Source organism: Pan troglodytes, chromosome X (genome assembly GCF_028858775.2).
Source record: "Pan troglodytes isolate AG18354 chromosome X, NHGRI_mPanTro3-v2.0_pri, whole genome shotgun sequence".
NCBI classification, from domain to species: Eukaryota; Metazoa; Chordata; class Mammalia; order Primates; family Hominidae; genus Pan; species Pan troglodytes.
Window position 1 is genome coordinate 97,493,316 of NC_072421.2, and position 19,261 is coordinate 97,512,576.

At 36.9% G+C, this 19,261-nt stretch overlaps 1 pseudogene; it reads right to left on the minus strand.

Annotated features, from left to right (window-relative positions):
• Positions 1-11,169: 11,169 nt before the first annotated feature.
• LOC100615522 (N-acetyllactosaminide beta-1,3-N-acetylglucosaminyltransferase 2-like) lies at positions 11,170-18,981 on the minus strand (annotated as a pseudogene).
• Between the last annotated feature and the right edge of the window lie 280 nt (positions 18,982-19,261).

Consider the following 19,261-nt stretch of genomic DNA (forward strand, 5'->3'; position numbering starts at 1 on the left):
TTGCTCCCACTTATAAGTGAGAACATGCGGTATTTGCTTCACTGTTCCTGTGTTAGTTTGCTATGGATAATGGCCTCCAACTCCATCCATGTCCCTGCCAAGAACAAGATCTCATTCCCTTTTATGGTTACTTAGCATTCCATGATGTATATGTACCACATTTTCTTTATCCATTTTATCAGTGATGGGCATTTTGGTTGATTCCATGTCTTTGCTATTGGGAATAATGTTGCAATGAATATACACATGCATGTGTCTTTATAATAGAACAATTTATATTCCCTTGGGTATATATCCAGTAATGGGATTGCTGGGTCAAATGGTATTTTTGCCTCTACGTCTTTAAGGAATCACCACACTGTCTTCCACAATGGTTGAACTAATTTAACACTCCCAGCAACAGTGTAAAACTAAATAATATATTGTTTAGGAATACATGAAAGTGTGACATTTTACATAGAGAATCAAGGAAACTATAAACACAAAATTCAAAACAGTGATTTCTTTGGATTTGAAAGAGGGAAATGCAATTCAGTAGGAAGAGATAGGAGGCTTCAATTGTTTTTATAATTTCCTTTTTCTGAGTGAACAGTTTTTACTTTACCATTATTCTTTAAACTGTACCTATATGGATAACATGGTATGTACATATGTTATATATTTATTAAAATATTACAAATATATATAATGTATGAGATAAATGCATAGATTAGAAAGCTCCCCCAATTTGTCCCCACATAATTAGTCATTAGGTGAAATAAAAATTTTAGTTTTAATGAATGGTGGATGAAACCTCACAAAATGCATATAAAAGGTAAAGTACTGTGCTGCTATAACTAGGGAGCTTTTTAATAGTCTTAAACACAAGTAAAATATTGTTCATGACCCTGGGAAATGTGGGAGATGTTTTAGGTCAGACTCATGCTGGAATTGCTTTCTCCATCAAAAATCAGTAGGATAGAACTCTTCCCATATCTACAAGGCAGCTGAGCTATACATAAGGCAGAAAAAAAGATATGTAGCATTAAAAATAGTGAACACATCAGACAGCCATAAAATCACACCAAAGAAGCAGAAAAACTGTTCTGGTATTAAGGAGGTACATGCTACCTATGAATGCTTAATATCCCCTTGAGGAAAAAAATAGAATAGAAATACCATTTTTATTCCTTAGAAATATAATAGAAATTCTATTTCTACCTTTTAGAAATAGAATGAATAAACATCCAACATTTTTAAGAGAAGAGTCTGTGCAAATAAGAAAAGAGAGGTAGAATTATCTGTGCTTTATATTAATACTTTGTTATAATTAAGAGGCTAGACTAATAAATCTGGCAAGGAACTCAACAGGAAAAGGACTGAAGTATATTCAAGGATTACAAATTCAGGTCTAAAATTGATCCATGACATAAACTTTTCTTGGCCTCACATGTCTAGAAGGTGCGCCAATGGCTAATGAAGAGAAATAATTTTGTACAAAAAATAACATTATGTACTATTTGTAGATTTTCACATATATGTAATGATGTATGCATGTGAATATTCATTTTAACTTGAATTCAGTAAATTCAATAATTCTCTAACTTTATATTGTGGATTTCGTGATTTTTAATTTTTTTTCACTTTTTAAAAAATATAGTGACTTTATTTCCACTATTTTATAGTCCTCAGTATTGCAGCTTATAAGAATCCTCATCTATTTGTCTATTAATAATAGACAAACAAAGAGCCAAATCATGGGTGAACTCCCATTCACAATTGCTACCAAAAGAATAAAATATCTAGGAATACCACTTACAAGGGATGTGAAGGACCTCTTCACAAAGAACTACACACTACTACTCAAGGAAATAAGAGAGGACACAAGCAAATGAAAAAACATTCCATGCTCATGGATAGGAAGAATCGATATCATGAAAATGGACAAACTGTCCAAACTAATTTATAGATTCAATGGTATACCAATCAAGCCACCATTGACTTTCTCACAGAATTAGAAAAAACTACTTTAAATTTCATATGGAACCAAAAAAGAGCCCGTATAGCCAAGACAATCTTAAGCAAAAAGAACAAAGCTGGAGGCATCACACTACGTGATTTCAAACCATACTACAAGGCTACAGTAACCAAAACAGCATGGTACTGGTACCAAAACAGATATATAGACCAATGGAACAGAACAGAGGCCTCAGAAATAATGCCACACATCTGCAACCATCTGGTCTTTGAAAAATCTGACAAAAACAAGCAACGGGGAAAGGATTTTCTATTTAATAAATGATATTGGGAAAACTGGTGAGCCATATGCAGAAAACTGAAATGGGACCCCTTCCTTACACCTTATACAAAAATTAATTAACTCAAGATGGATTAAAGACTTAAATGTAAGACCTAACACCACAAAAACCCTAGAAGAAAACCTAGGCAATACCATTCAGGACATAGGCATGGGGAAAGACTTCATGACTAAAACACCCAAAGCAATGGCAACAAGAGACAAGATTGACAAATGGGATCTAATTAAACTAAAGAGCTTTTGCACAGCAAAAGAAACTATCATCAGAGTGAATAGGAAAATTACAGAATGGGAGAAAATTTTTGCAAACTATCCATCTGAAAAAGGGCTAATATCCGGAATCTACAAAGAACTTATGAAAATTTACAAGAAAAAAACAACCCCATCAAAAAGTGGGTGAAGGATATGAACAGACACTTCTCAAAAAAAGACATTTATGCAGCCAATAAACATACAGAAAAAACCTCATCATCACTGGTCATTAGAGAAATGTAAATCAAAACCACAATGAGATGCCATTTCATGCCAATTAGAATGATGATCATTAAAAAGTCAGGAAACAACAGATGCTGGAGGGGATGTGGAGAAATAGGAATGCTTTTACACTATTGGTGGGAGCATAAATTAGTTCAACCATTGTGGAAGACAGTGTGGCGATTCCTCAACGATCTAGAGCCAGAAATACCATTTGACCCAGCAATGCCATTACTGGGCATATACCCAAAGGATTATAAATCATTCTACTATAAAGACACATGCTCAGGTATGTTTATTGCAACACTGTGCACAATAGCAAAGACTTGGAACCAACCCAAATGCCCAACAATTATAGGCTGGATAAAGAAAATGTGGCACATATACACCATGGAATACTATGCAGCCATAAAAAAGGATGAGTTCCTGTCCTTTGCAGGGACATGGATGAAGCTGGAAACCATTATTCTCAGCAAACTAACACAGAAACAGAAAATCAAACACCACATGTTCTCACTTATAAGTGGGAATTGAACAAAGAGAACATATAGAAACAGGGAAGGGAACATCACACACTGGGGCCTGTCAGGGGGTGGGGGGCTAGGGGAGGGGTAGCATTAGGAGAAATACCTAATGTAGATTATGGGTTGATGGGTGCAGCAAACCACCATGGCACGTTTATACCTATGTAACAAACCTGCACATTCTACACATGTATCCCATAACTTAAAGTATAATAATAAAAAATAAATAAATTTTTTAAAAAAGAATTCTCATCTATAAACACAAAAATATTTCAAGAAAGTATGTTACAAAATAGTACATATAAGCAATAATTTGACAGAATCTTATTAACTCTAGTAATTCATACCCCCAAAAATGGATTTTAAAATTCAAAAATAACATTTTGCCTTATTTAACATGTTACAACTTATCATTTAAAATATTATTATTTAGTTAAATATTTCATCAATGATACTGTATAGATAAAATATTACACAAAATATATTGTAGAAAATGTTTTGGTCTTTGATCTGAACAATAAATAAAAACATAGGCACTTCTATGCAGAGACAGGGAAGCAATCACTAGTCAGAACAATAAACTTGTATAAGCAACATATGAAAATATGGCAATGATAAATCCTGGCATTTTAAACTGACAAACACTTATGTGAAAGTCTGCAGCTTCAATATTTTCACTCAAGTTCAAAAGTTACATGTTTTCCTGGCCCATACTGAAACTTCACAAACACAATATGGTTGTCAGGGGCATTTCAATCTTCAGTTGGCCATTGCAGAAACATACTCATTATTTTCAAATGCTAAAATTAAATAACAATTATGATACCACCTAGTAAATCAAATACAAGAAAAAATAAACTCTCTTTCTCATTGTTACCATGAGACCCAACAATATAAATTAGTGATTCTCGTTTTGTAAAATTAACTAACACAAGAAAATAACACTGGGGTGGCAGAAAATTTCAAGAGAAGTCAATTTTTCTAGACAATTTTTAAAATTTAGCCAAATCTCAGAAGAATAAATATAACTCAATTTCACATAAACCACCAAATCACAAAGTAATTATAACCAATAGGTTTATAAACACCTGAATTACAGATAAATCAATCTTTATTATGGGTAGTAGGAGGTATTATTGGATTTTAGGTAGTATTATGTAGGAGGGCAAACCAAAAATAACAAAATGGTCAAATTCCAGAAACATGATTTCATATGAAAAGAGGGGATAAATTAATGAATAATGACCACCAGCTGGTAAGAAAGATCAGAATCAATCATCCTACCATATCATCCATAAAAAAAATATATCATTTGCTTTCCCTCTTCACATAAATATGAAATTGAAGGGTGTAGAGGTTCTCAAATGGATACTACTCATAAAATCAATTTTAATGATTTAACATAGAAATTATGGTAGGTGGGGGAGAGGCCAAGATGGCCAACAGGCAACAGCTGTGGTAGAAGGCTCCTACCAAGAAGAAAGAAAACGGGGAATAAATTTTGCACTGGCAACTGAGGTATCCAGGTTCTCTCATTGGGACAGACTAGTCAGTTGGCATGACCACAGAGAGCAAGGAAAAGCAGGGTGAAGCAATGGCCCAACTGGGGGTCACACGGAGCAAAGGGAGCTCCCACTCCCAGCCAAAAAGGTAGTGAGTGATTGTGTTAACTCACCCTCGAAATCATGCTTTATCCATCAATCTGTGCAGCCCACAGATCAGGAGATAACCCTTGTGAGCCCATGCCACCAGGGCCTTCAGTCCCAAGCACAGAGCTGTGCAGATTCTCTGCAGCAGCCACTCCACTGGAAACTGCCTACGACTACCAAGTTTCTGGAGGAAAGGGTGGCCATCATCATTGCAGATGCCTGCTATCTAACACAACTGAGCTCCTGGTGGGAGGGGTGGCAGCCATCACCGCAGCTCCAGTCTGCTGTTTTTCCTCTGCCAGTGCTGGGGAGACTGTGTGGTTTGGAACCAGGAGGAATTCCCCACAGCGCAGCACAGCAGCTATGGCAGATTGTGGACAGACTGCCTCTTTAGGCTGGACCTTGACTCATCCCTCCTCACTGGGTGGGGCCTTCTTTGGGAATCTCAGCAACTCTAGCCAGGGGTTTACAGACGGAACTCTAATCTTGGGACAGAGCCCCTGAGGGGAGGGGTGGTCATGGTCTCCACGGATCAGTGGATTTAGTCTTTACCCCTGTTTGCACTGAAGAATCCAGGCAGTCCAGATGAGTGGGATTCCCCCCAGTGCAGTGCACTCCCTCAGCAAAGGGGTAGCCAGAGTACTTCATTAAGCGGGTCCCTGATCCTGTGCCTCCTGACTGTGTCAGACTCCCAACAGGGGTTGCCAGACACCTTACACAGGAGCATTCTTGCAGGCATCAGGTTGATGCCTCTCTGGGACGGAGCTCCCAGAGGAAGGAACAGGCAGCCATCTTTGCTGTTCTGCAGCCTCTACTAGTGACCCCTCCAGGTGTGGAAGGGACCCAGGCAAATAGAGTCTGGATTGGACCCCCAGAAAACCACAGGAGCCCAACGGAAAAGGGGCCTGACTATTAAAAGAAAGACAAATGAACAGAAAGCAACAACAGCAACAGCATCAAAAAAGAAGTCCCCACAAAAACTCCATCCAGAGTTCAGCAGCCTCAAAGACTGAAGCTACATAAATTCATGAAGATTAGAAAGAACCAATGAAAAAATGCTGAAAGCTCAAAAAGCCAGAGTGTCTCTTCTCCTGCAAATGATTGCAACACCTCTCCAGCAAGGCTACAGAACTGGGCTGAGGCTGAGATAGATGAATTGACAGAGCAGGCTTCAGAAGGTGGGTAATAACAAATTTTGCTGAGCTAAAAAAGCATGTTCTAACCCAATGCAAAGAAGCTAAAAACCATGATAAAACATTACAGGAGCTGTTCCCCAGAATAACTAGTTTAGAGAGGAAAATAAATAACATACTGAAGATGAAAAATACAACATGAGAACTTCACAATGCAACCACAAGTATGAATAACTGAATAGACCCAGCAGAAGAAAGAATTTTAGAGCCAGGAAACTATCTTGCTGAAGGAAGACAGGCAGCAAGATTAGAAGATAAAAAATGAAAAGGAATAAACAAAACCTTCAAGAACGATGGGATTATTTAAAAAAAAACAAACCTATGACTGATTGGGAGTACCTGAAAGAGACAGGGAAAACAGAACCAAGCTGGAAACATATTTTAGGATATCATCCAGGAGAACTTCCTCAACCTAGCAAGACAGGCCAACATTCAAATTTTTCAGGAAATCCAGAGAATCCCAGTAAGATACTTCATAAAAAGATCAACCCCAAGGCACTTAATCATCAGATTCTCCAAGGTCGAAATGAAGAAAAACATGTTAAGGGCAGCCAGAAAGAAAGGCCAGGTTATGTACAAAAGGAAGCCTATCAGACTGACAGAAGACCTTTCAGCAGAAACCCTAGAAGCCAGAAGAGTTTGGGGGCCAATATTCAACATTCTTAAAGAAAAGAATTTTCATCCCAGAATTTCATATTTGGCCAAACTAAGCTTCATAAGGGAAGGAGAAATAAGATCCTTTTCAGACAAGCAAATGGTGAGGGAATTCATCACTACCAGGCCTGCCTTGCTAGAGCTCCTCAAGGAAACACTAAATATGGAAAGGAAAAACCATTACTAGCCACTTCAGAAACAAACCAAAGTATAAAGACCAATGACACTCTGAAGTAATGACATCAAGTCTGAAAAAAAAAAAAACACAGCTAGCATTATGATGACAGGATCAAATTCACACATAACAATAGTTACCTGAAATGTAAATTTGCTAAACATGCCAATTAAAAGACACAGAATGACAAGTTGGATAAAGAGTCAAAACCCATCAGCGTACTGTATTCAAGAGACCCATCTCACATGGAAAAAAACACATAGGCTCAAAATAAAGGAATGGAGGAAAACTTATCAAGCAAATGAAAAGCAGAAAAATGCAGGGGTTGCAATCCTAGTTTCTGACAAAACAGACTTTAAACCAACAAAGATCAAAACAGACAAAGAAGAGCATTACAAGATGGTAAAGGGTTCAATTCAACAAGAAGACCTAACCATCCTAAATATATATGCACCTAATATGGGAGCACCAAGATTCATAAAATAAGTTCTTAGAGACCTACCAAGAGACTTAGGCTCCCACACAATAATAGTGGGAGACTTTAACACCCCACTGTCAATATTAGACAGATCATCGAGACAGAAAATTTACAAGGATATTCAGGACTTAGACTCAGCTCTGGATCAAGTGGACCTGATAGATTTCTACAGAATTCTCCATTGAAAAACAACAGAACATATATTATTCTCAGTGCCACATGGCATTTATTCTAAAATCAATCACATAATTGGAAGTAAACACTCCTCAGCAAATGCAAATGAACTGAAATCAAAACAGTTTCTCAGACCACAGTACAATAAAATTAGAACTCAAGATTAAGAAACTCACTCAAAAACACAAAACGACATGGAAACTGAAAAACCCACTCCTGAATGACTGCTGGGCAGATAATGAAATTAAGGCAGAAATCAAGAAGTTCTTTGGAACCAATGAGAGCAAAGAGACAACATGACAGAATCTCTGACACTCACCTAAGGCAGTGTTAAGAGGGAAATTTATAGCACTAAATGCCCACATCAAAAAGCTAGAAAGATCTCAAATTGACACCTAATATCACAACAAAAAGAACTAGAGAGCCAAGAGCAAACAACTCCCAAAGCTAGCAGAAGAATAGAAATCACCAAGATCAGACCAGAACTGAAGGAGGCAGAGACACAAAAAACCCTTCAAAAAATCAATGAACTCAGGAGCTAGGTTTTAGAAAAAAATAAAATAGATGGACCATTAGCTAAACTAAAAGAGAGAAGAATCAAATAGAAACAATAAAAAATGATAAAGGGTATATCATCACTGATGCCACAGAAATACAAACAACCATCAGAGAATACTATGAACAACTCTATGCAAATAAACTAAAAAATCTAGAAGAAATGGATAAATTCCTGGACACATACACCCTCCCTAGATTGAACAAGGAAGAAGTTGAATCCCTGAATAGACCAATAACAAGTTCTAAAATTTAGGCAGTAATAAATAGCCTACCAACCAAAAAAAGCCCAGAACCAGATGGATTTACAGCTGAATTCTACCAGAGGTACAAAGAAGAGCTGGTACCATTTCTTCCAAAATTATTCCAAACAAATGAAAAGGGACAGACTCCTCCCTAACTCATTTTATGAGGCCAGCATCATCCTGATACCAAAACCTGTCAGAGATACAACAAAAAAGAAAACTTCAGGCCAATATCCCCGATAAAATCAATGAAATAATCCTTAATAAAATACCAGCAGAACAAATCCAGCAGCACATCAAAAAGCTTACCCAACACTATTGAGTCAACTTCATCCCAAGGATACAAGGCTGGTTCAACATATGGAAATCAACCAACATAATTCATTATATAAACAGAACCAAAGACAAAAACCACATGACTATCTCAAGAGATGCAGCAAAAGCCTTCAATAAAATTTAACATTCCTTCTTGTTAAAAACTCTCAATAAACTAGGTATTGGTGGAATATACCTCAAAATAATAAGAGCAATTTATGACAAACTCACAGCCAATATCATACTGAATGGGCAAAAGCTGGAAGCATTCCCCTTGAAAACCAGCACTAGACAAGAATGTCCTCTCTCACCACTCCTATTCAACATAGTATTGGAAATTCTCAGGGTAATCAGGCAAGAGAAAGAAAGAAGGGACATTCAAGTAAGAAGAGAGAAAGTCAAACCATCTCTGTTTGCAGATGACATAATCCCATATCTAGAAAACCCCATTGTCTCAGTCCAAATGTTTCTTAAGGTGATAAGAAACTTCAGCAAAGTCTCAGGATACAAAATCAATGTGCAAAAATCACAAGCATTCCTATGTGGCAACAATAGACAGAGAGCCAAATCATGAATGAACTCCCATTCACAATTGCTACAAAGAGAAGAACACAACAAGAAATACAGCTAACAAGAGAAGTGAAGGACCTCTTCAATGAGAACTACAAACCACTGCTCAAGAAAATCAGAGATGACACAAACAAATAGAAAAACATTCCATGCTCATGGATAAAAAGAATCAATATCGTGAAAATGGTCATACTGCCTAATCTATAGATTCAATGGTATTCCCATTAAACTATCATTGACATTCTTCACAGAATTAGAAAAACTACTTTAAAATTCATATGGAACCAAAAAAGAGTGCATATCGTCAAAACAGTCCTAAGCAAAAGAACAAAGCTGGAAGCATCACATTACCAGACTTGAAACTATACTACAAGCTTACAGTAACCAAAACAGCACGGTACTGGTACAAAAACAGACACACAGACCAAAGAAATGGAATAGAGATCTGAGAAACAAGACCGCACATCTACAACCATCTGATCTTTGACAAAGCTGACAAAAACAAGCAATGAAGAAAGAATTCCCACCATTAATAAATGGTGTTGGGAGAACTGGCTAGCCATATGCAGAAAACTGAAACTGGACTGCTTCCTTATACCTTATACAAAAATTAATTCAAGAGGGATTAAAGACTTAAATGTAACACCCCAAATTATAAAAACCCTACAAAGCAAATCTAGGCGGTACCATTCAGGACATAGGCACAGGCAAAGATTTCATGATGATAACATCAAAAGCAATTGCAACAAAAGCTAATATTGACAAATGGGATCTAATTAAACTAAAGAGCTTCTGCACACAAAAGAACCTATCAACAGAGTAAACAGACAACCTACACGATGGGAGAAAAATTTTGCAATATATATCCATTTGATGAGGGGCTAATATCCAGAATCTGCAAGAAACTTAAACAAATTTACAAGAAAAAAAACAAACAACCCATTAAAAAGTGGGCAAAGAACATGAACAGACATTTCTCAAGAGAAGACATTCATGAGGCCAAGAAACATGAATAAAAGCTCCACTTCACTGATCATTAGAGAAATGCAAATCAAAACCACAGTGAGATACCGTCTCATGCCAGTCAGAATGGTGATTATTAAAAAGTCAAGAAACAACAGATGCTCGTGAGGCTGAGGAGAAAAAGGAACACTTTTACACTATGGTAGAAAAGTAAATTAGTTCAACCATTGTGGAAGACAGTGTGGCAATTCCTCAAAGACCTAGAGGCAGAAATATCATTTGACCCAGCAATCCCATTACCGGGGATATACCCAAAAGAATACTACTCATTCTATTATAAAGATACATGCACATGTATGTTGATTTCAGCACCATTCACAATAGCAAAGACATGGAATCAACCCAAATGCCCATCAATGATAAACTGGATAAAGAAAATATGGTACATATACACCATGGAATACTATGCAGCCATAAATAAGAATGAGATCATACCCTTTGCAGGAGCACGGATGGAGCTCAAAGCCATTATTCTCTGCAGACTAATGCACGAACAGAAAACCAACCACCACATGTTCTCACTTGTAAGTGGGAGCTGAAGAATGAGAAAACATGGACACAGGGAGGGGAACAACACACACTGGGGCTTGTGGAGGGGGGAGGGGGAAGAAGAGCATCAGGAAAAATAGCTAATACATGCTAAGCTTAATACCTAGGTGATGGGTTGATAAGTGCAGCAAACCACCATGGCAAACGTTTACCTATGTAACAAACCTGCATGTCATGCACATGTATCCCAGAACTTAAAAAAAAATTAATTTTTAAAAAATATTGTAATTTGAGAACACAACACGGGAACCACTCAAAATACACCTTTCTATGCAAAATTTAGTTTGGATATATTTTAGCATTTTAAATAAGCATTTTGCAACCGAGACCAAATAACAATCATCTCTTCAGGTTTTCCACTATGTACTAACATCAGATCTATGTAGGAACAAATGTTATTCTTGTTTGTCTCCTTCATATCAAATGTCCTGAAGCCTTTGTGCTTCTCTGGAACAAGGCTAAGTTTTTGAAGGCACATTGCAGTATAAAAATCATCAATAGGTTAGAGATGGACCCAGTCAGTGATATGGTACAGCCTCAGAGCCAGGTGGCTGGACTAGAGGAATCCGCCCTCCCCCTTGCATAGGGTGAGTAGAGGACAGAGTAAACAACTTCTAGAATGTAGTATTTCAGCTTCTTATCCCCATGAGGTCCAGCATTGTGGATCACATCACCTATAAACAGATCTTTGGCTTTTTTTCTTGGATAAGCTATTCACGTAGTTCAGTATGTAATGGGTGTTCACAAAAACATCATCTTTGCCCTTGAAAACAAGCTACGTGTCTGGGCAGGAAGTACTTACCCAGCGAGAAACAACACTTCTTTCAGAGACAACTTGAAGAAAGTGTCTCTATAGCTCCGCATAAAACTATCTTGGGTGCTTCTCATTCTCAAATTTCAGCATATCAGAAAAGTCCGGGTGGTTGACCTCTGGGGGTATCTGACCCAGCAAGAAAACTTACATCACCCTTTGGTTTCCCACGTTGGTTTCTCTGACCCAGGAATCCGGAATCACTTGCCTTCTGGCAAAATGCGGAGTGAGGTACTTAATCACCAGAAATAAGAAGTGCTTCTTTGCACACTTATCTGGCTGATCTAAAAGCAGTGAATCATTGCAGCATCTCAAATACATCAGAAAGTCATCAAATCTGTCCAGGAAATTGTTAAAATCTGTAACCACTGACGTGACCCTCAAGTCAGGTTCACAGTAATTCAGATGGCTTATACTGGAAAACCCGTACACTTCCCCGTCTGGTTGGCCAACATACTCAGGATGGGATTGTACCACTTGTTCAGCTTTTCTTGTTCTCTGTTCCAGTGTGCCTCGAGAGGTGTAGCAATCTTCCAAAGCTTCTCTTTGGGTATTATTATTAACCCACCTTACATTTATTATTATTATTATTATTATTATTATTATTATTATTGGCTACTGCTTTTGGAGGCTTCCACAATCAAATAAATGAAGACATTTGCCATCATCAGGTTACCCAACAACTTTATTCTTCAACTTTCAACACTAATGTCTCATATCTTGTCCAAGAGTAGTTCCAGCTCGGTGGTGCGGGGCTGGGGGCACGGGGTGGGGGTGGGAAATCGCTGCCATACCCACTTTTCCCACGCCGCTCCACACCGCTCAGCCCTGAGAAGGCCACAGCTCAGCCTCTATGGGCGGTCGGGCGGTGGGGACAGCTCTAGTTCACCTCACCTTGCCTCCAGCACTCGCCACTACAGCCGATGTGCCTCAGTCCGGGTTCCGTCTTCAGCTCCTGGCACCGGTGCCACTGGCACCCTGGGGTACCTCGCCCGGCCCCCTTACTTTTTTTTTTTTTTTTTTTTTACTTTTTGAAATAAAGTACTGGTTAACAACCCTACTAGGTACGTTGGTACATGGAATAGACATTCTCTTCGAGAATGGTAACAACAACAATAATTCTTAGAAGTGATAACTTTATGCCAGGAGACACAAAAATTCTCCCAAGAAAGGTCTCAATCAATAGCCTAATCTTCCATCCTAAAAGCCTAAGAAAAGAAAAAATCCAAAGCAAGCACAAGGAAGAAAATAATAAACATCAGCATGTAAATAAATGGAACAGAGACTAAAAATAGATAAAATCAATGAAAACAAAGTTTCTATTTTTGAAAAGCTCAACAAAATTTACAAACGTTTAGCTACACTGACCAAGAAAAACAGAGAGAAGATTCAGATTACTAGAATCAGAAATAAAAGGGGACATGACTACCAACATTATGAAATAAAAAGCATTGGCTGGGCGCAGTGGCTCACGCCTGTAATCCCAGCACTTTGGGAGGCCAAGGCAGGCGGATCACTAGAGGTCAAGAGTTCGAGAACAGCCCGGCCAACATAGCAAAACCCCGTCTCTACCAAAAATACAAAAATTAGCTGGGCATGGTGGCACAGACCTGTAATCCCAGTTACTTGGGAGGCTGAGGCATGAGAATGGCTTGAACCTAGAAGTAGAAGTTGTAATGAGCTGAGATTGCACTACTGCCCTTCAGTCTGGGCAACAAAGTGAGACTCTGCCAAAAAAAAAAAAAAAGAAAAAAGAAAAGAAAATACAATGTGCAATTGTATACCAACAAATCAATAAATTAGATAATTTATGTGAAATGGATACATTTTCCAGAAAGACACAAACATACGAAACTGACTCAAGAAGATATTTTTTTAAAAGTCCAAATAGAAATACAGCAAATAAAGAGATCAAATTAGTAATGAAACAACTACCAAAAAAAAAAAAAATCCCATGTCAATATTTCACTCATAATTTCTTCAAACATGTAAAAGATTACCACCAATGCTTCTCAAACTTCTCCAAAAAGGTAGAATAGGAGGAAACACTTTTCAATTCACTTTATCAGGCCAGTTTTACCCAGATACCAAGACCAGACAAACATTACACACACACAAGCTAAAGACTAATATCCCTTATGAATATAGATGCAAAAATCCTCGACAAAATATTAGTAAACCAAACCCAACAACATATAAAAATAATTATACAAGATTATACAATATAACCAAGTGAAATTTATCCCAGGAATTGAAAGTTGATAACATTTGTAGACCAATCAATATAACATACTGTTTCAGTCTGTGCTGCTATAACAAAATACCACAGGCTGGGTAATTTATAAAAAACAAAAACATATATTTTTTCGTAGTTCTGAAGGCTGCAAGGTACAAAATCAAGGTGACAGCATTTAGTATCTGATGAGGACTGCTGTCTGGTTCCAAGATGGTGCCTTGTTGCTGCATCCTTCAGAGGAAATGAATACTGTATCTTCTCATGGCAGAAGGGAGGGAAGGGACTGAAGGGCAGGAGAGTGCCTCCATCAAACTTGAGCGTTTTATAAGGCTGCTAATCTTATTCATGAGGGCGGAGTCCTCATGACTTAATCACCTCCCATAAGCCACACTTATTAGTATTGCTGCATTGGGAATAGTTTCAACATGAATTTTGGAGGAGACACTATCTTTCAAACCAGAGTGTGCACCGTATTAATAGAATAAAAGGCAAAACCACACGATCATCTCACTAGATGGAGAAAAAGCATCTGACAAAATCCAATGCCTTTACATGAAAAAAAAAAAAATTCAATGCACTAGGAATAGAAGAGGACATCCAGAACCTGTTACAAGGAATCTATGAAAGTCCCACAGCTAACATACTTAATGATTAAAGACTGGAAGCTTTTGCCCTAAGATAAAGTGTAAGATAAGGCCATCAATGGATGAATGAGTAACGGAACTGTAGTATATGTACACAATGGAATACTATTCCACCATAAAAACAGGCAGGAAATCCTGCCATTTGCAACAACATAGAAGAACCTGAAAGACATTATGTTAACTGCAATAAACCAGGCAGAGAAAGACAAATATGACATGATCTTATTCATATGTGGAAACTAAAAGAGTTTATTTCATAGAACTTGAGAGTAGAATGGTGGTTACCAGAAAGGGGGATTTGGGGGAGGAGGTTGAAGTGATGTTGGTCAAAGGATTACAAATTGTATTTAGATAGGAGGAATAAGTTCAAGAGATTAATTGTGCTACATGGTAACAATAGTCAATACATTATAACTGTCAGCATTGGAAAATGTTAAGAGAGTTACTGTTAAGTGTTCTCATCACAAAAATAACTTATGAAGTAATTTGAACATTATGTTCAAATTATCACAAAAATAACTTATGAAGTAATTATGAACATTAATTAACTAGATTTAGTCATTCAAGAATGTATATATTGCTCAAAACATCACTTGTGCATAATAAATACATGCATTTTTTCTGTCATTTAAAAGAGAAAAAAAAGAACAAGACAAGAATGTCCACTTTTACCACTGCTGCTCAACATTGTACTGAAGGTTATAGCCAAGCAATTAGATAATACAATGAAATTAAAAGTATCCAAATTGGAAAAGAAGTACAACTATCTCTGTTTACAAATGACATGATCTTATATACGGAAAATCCTAAGAAATCCATTAAAAATATAAGCTAATAGGCAAGTTCAGCAAAGATTTTGTATACAAGATGAATATAAAAATTCAAATTTATATCTATGCAGTAACAATGAGCAATCTGAAAAGAAATTAAGAAACAATTATACTTGTGATAGCATCAGAACAATAAAATACTTAGGAATGAGCTTAACAAAACCAGAACAGGATTTGTTTGCTTACAACCATAAAACATCATTGTGTGGATGATGGAACAAATATATACAACAAAGTAGGGTGGAAAAGATCACAGTGCACAAAATAATACAAATGAGATAAAGAAGTTCCTTTAGTTTCCTATATGCCTGGGTCAGTCGCCACCTAGCCCTGCTCTATTCTATTTCTCATCCTTTCAATTTTCTATACTTCCATTCATACATCCACTTTTTTCATTCATGTAACAAATGTTTCTTGAATGCCCACTATATACCAAACATTATTCTAAGCATCAGTTTTATATTGGCGAATAAAACAAAGGTCCTTACTCCTATGAAAATTACTTTCTAGTGGTAGGAGAGAGACAGAAAATGATAAGCATCATGTAAATTACACAGGTGGGAGAAAGTAATAAGTGCTAAGGAAAAAGAAGAAAAATTAAATGTGAAAGAAACTGGTAGTGTGGGGTAAGGGTCAGGTAGATGGGTTGGTGAGTTAGACGACATTTAAATAAAGACTTCAAGGAGGTGAAGAAGTTGGTCCTGGAGATATGGGTTGGGGTGGAGATGGAGAGGGCTTTCAGACAGATGCAACAGCCAGTACAAAGTCCTTAATGCAGGGATATGCCTAGAATATTCAAGGAGTATCAAGGATGAAAATGTGGGTGGAGTGAAATGACTTGAAATAAAGTAAAGAGAACAAATAGTAGGACATTAAGATAGAGACATAACATAAGGGTCGTAAAGATTGTGTAGGACCTTGTACTTATTGATATCACTTTGTTATAAACCCTAAGTGAAATGCAGATCCATTGGAGAATGTTGATCAAAGGAGTAATGCAATATAACTTAACTTTTTAAAGAATAACAATTCATACTGTGTTGAGAATAGACCGTGGGTCAAGAATGAAAGCAGAGAGATAAGTTAGATACTATGACAATAACACAAATGAGAAATTGTACCTTAGATTAGAGTTACAGCACTGGATATGGTGAGAAGTGGACAAATTTAAATCAGTGCTATTTGCTGATGGATTAGATGTAGGGTATGAAGGGACACTTCCAAACTCATTTTGTGAGGCCAGCACAACCATAGTACCAAACCACACAAAGATAAAACAAGATAAGAAAATTACAGATCAATAACCCTGATGAACATAGGTGCCAAAATCATCCACAAAACACTTGCAAATTAAAATCAATAGCACATTTAAATGATTATATACTATGACCAAGTGGGATTTATCCCTGGGAAGCCAGGATGGTTTAAAATTTGCAAAATAATAAATGTGATACACCACATTAACAGAATTAATAAAAAGCATATTATCCTCTCAATAGTTGCAGAAAAAGTATTTGAAAAAATTCAATACCCTTTGATGATAAAAATGCTCTACAATCTATTAGTAGATACAGGCACCTCAACATAATAAAGGTCGTATATGACAAGCCTACAGCTAACATCATACTCAATGTTAAAAAAAAAAACCTGAAAGGTTTTCCTCTAAGATCAAGAACAAGACAAGCTAGAATAGGCAAATCTACAGACAGAAAGCAGATTAATTTTTGCCTGGGGCTGGGTAGGGGGATTGTAGGAAGATGGTGAGTGACTGCTAACGAGTACGGGGATTTTGGGGGGAGTGTGATAAAAATGTAAAATTGATTGTGATGATGGTTACAGAACTCTGTGAATATATTAAAAACCACTGTATTGTACATTTTAAATGGGTGAATTTTGTGGCAATCACTTCACACGTTATGATAACCAGTATCCCATTATCTAAAAAGAGAGAGAGAAAGGGAGAGAGAGAGAGAGAGAGAGAGAGAGAGAGAGAGAGAGAGAGATAGGTGAAAATGTGGAGAAATTCAAACTTTTTCACACTGTTGGTGGGAAAGCAAAATGCTGCTGCCACTATACAAAACAGTATGTAGGTTCCTCAAAATATTAAAAATAGAATAATCAGATGATCCAACAATCCTACTTCTGAGTACATATCCAAAAGAACTGAAATGAAGATCTCAAACAGATATTTGCACTCCTGTGTTTATTGTAGCATTATTCACAATAGCCAAGATATGGAAAGAATCTAAATATTCATCAACAAATAAGTGAATAAAGAAAATATGGTAAAGACACACAGTGGAATACTATTCAGGCTTATAACAGAAGGAAGTTCTGCCATTTGCAACAACATAGATGAATCTGGAGGAGATTATGCTAAGAAAAATAAGCCAGTCAGAGAAGGGCATATACTGCATGGTTCCACTCATATGAGATATTTAAAATATTCAAACTCATAAAAGCAGAGTAGAATGGTAGATGTCAGGAGCTTATGGGGGAGACAAAATGAGATTTTGCTCAATGAGCATAAAGTTTCTGTTATGCTGAATGAGTAAGTCCTAGAGATCTGCTGTATAACATAGCACCTATAGAAAACAATAGAGTATTGCACACTTAAAATTTTATTGAGTGTAGATCTCATATTTAGTGTTCTTACCACACTCATACACACAAAGGACACTAGAAAACTTTTGGAGGGGATGGATACATTTATTATTTTGATTGTAGTAATGGTATCATTGGTGTATGCATATGTCCAAACTCCATGAGATTATATACATTAGACACATGCAGTTTTTCTGTATATCAACTATACTTCAATAAATCTGTTTTTAAAAAAGGAGGAATCAAAGTTGCCCTGCTATTTCTGGCCTGATAAGCTAGAAGGATGGATGTTCATGAAACTGTCTATTCTATTATTTTAATAAATCTCCCTTTTTTCTAAAATAAACCTTGCTTTTCTTTGCCTATGTCACATGTTACAAGGTGGACTATTTTAAGTTCCACCAATCTGGAAAATGAACAAGGGGGTGAAGACTCTTCCGTCTAAGAATTCCTTACATTTACCTCATTCCCAACAGATTCCTCCCTTCTCTAACCTCCTGAATAGAATGGAGTTGACATCAATTAGATAATTCGAGAGACTCGCCGTATCGACTAAGCAAAGAGTTTAAACGTGTTGGAGACCCGATTCCACCGAACCGAAGAGAATCACACATCTGTTTACATTGAGAAAGCCTCCTACTGCTAATGCTTCCTGAGACTTTTCCATCAGAGGACATGGACCAAGAAAAGCAGTGGAACATAAGCAGTGTCCAAAATGTGCTGTGTCCCTTAGGCATTTACCAGCCTGAGTGAAATAGAAATAGCAAAAGAAAAATGCTTCTACATTTCAGAAAATTGTATTTCATTCCAGTGTAAGGGCCAGAATATAGTCTGTTCCACCGCTTTATTTCAAAAGATCTAAATGATAAGACAGGAGTAGTTCTTTAATGTTTAACGAATATCCATGTTTCAAGTCTAAGCATAATAATGAGCTCTCTCCAAAATGCAAAATTTATGTAATCATAACTTCTTTGGAAAGCATAATTAAGAAAATTCAAGACATTATATTAGCAGCTCTTTCATAATAGGGGAAAAAGTAATATAAGGAAAAAAAGGCAGAAATTACTGAACTTTTTTTTAAAAAAAAGGACAAATGTAGAGGGTTTTCAAAGCAATGTTAACAATATTGCCCTTTATTTAACATAATGCATTGCTATTTCAAAAGGCATTCATGATTGTGCTATTATCTGAAAGAAGAAGAAACTGAGGCTCCAAGAAGTTATATGACTCTCCTGCTTAAGGTCATTCAACTAGATAGCAAA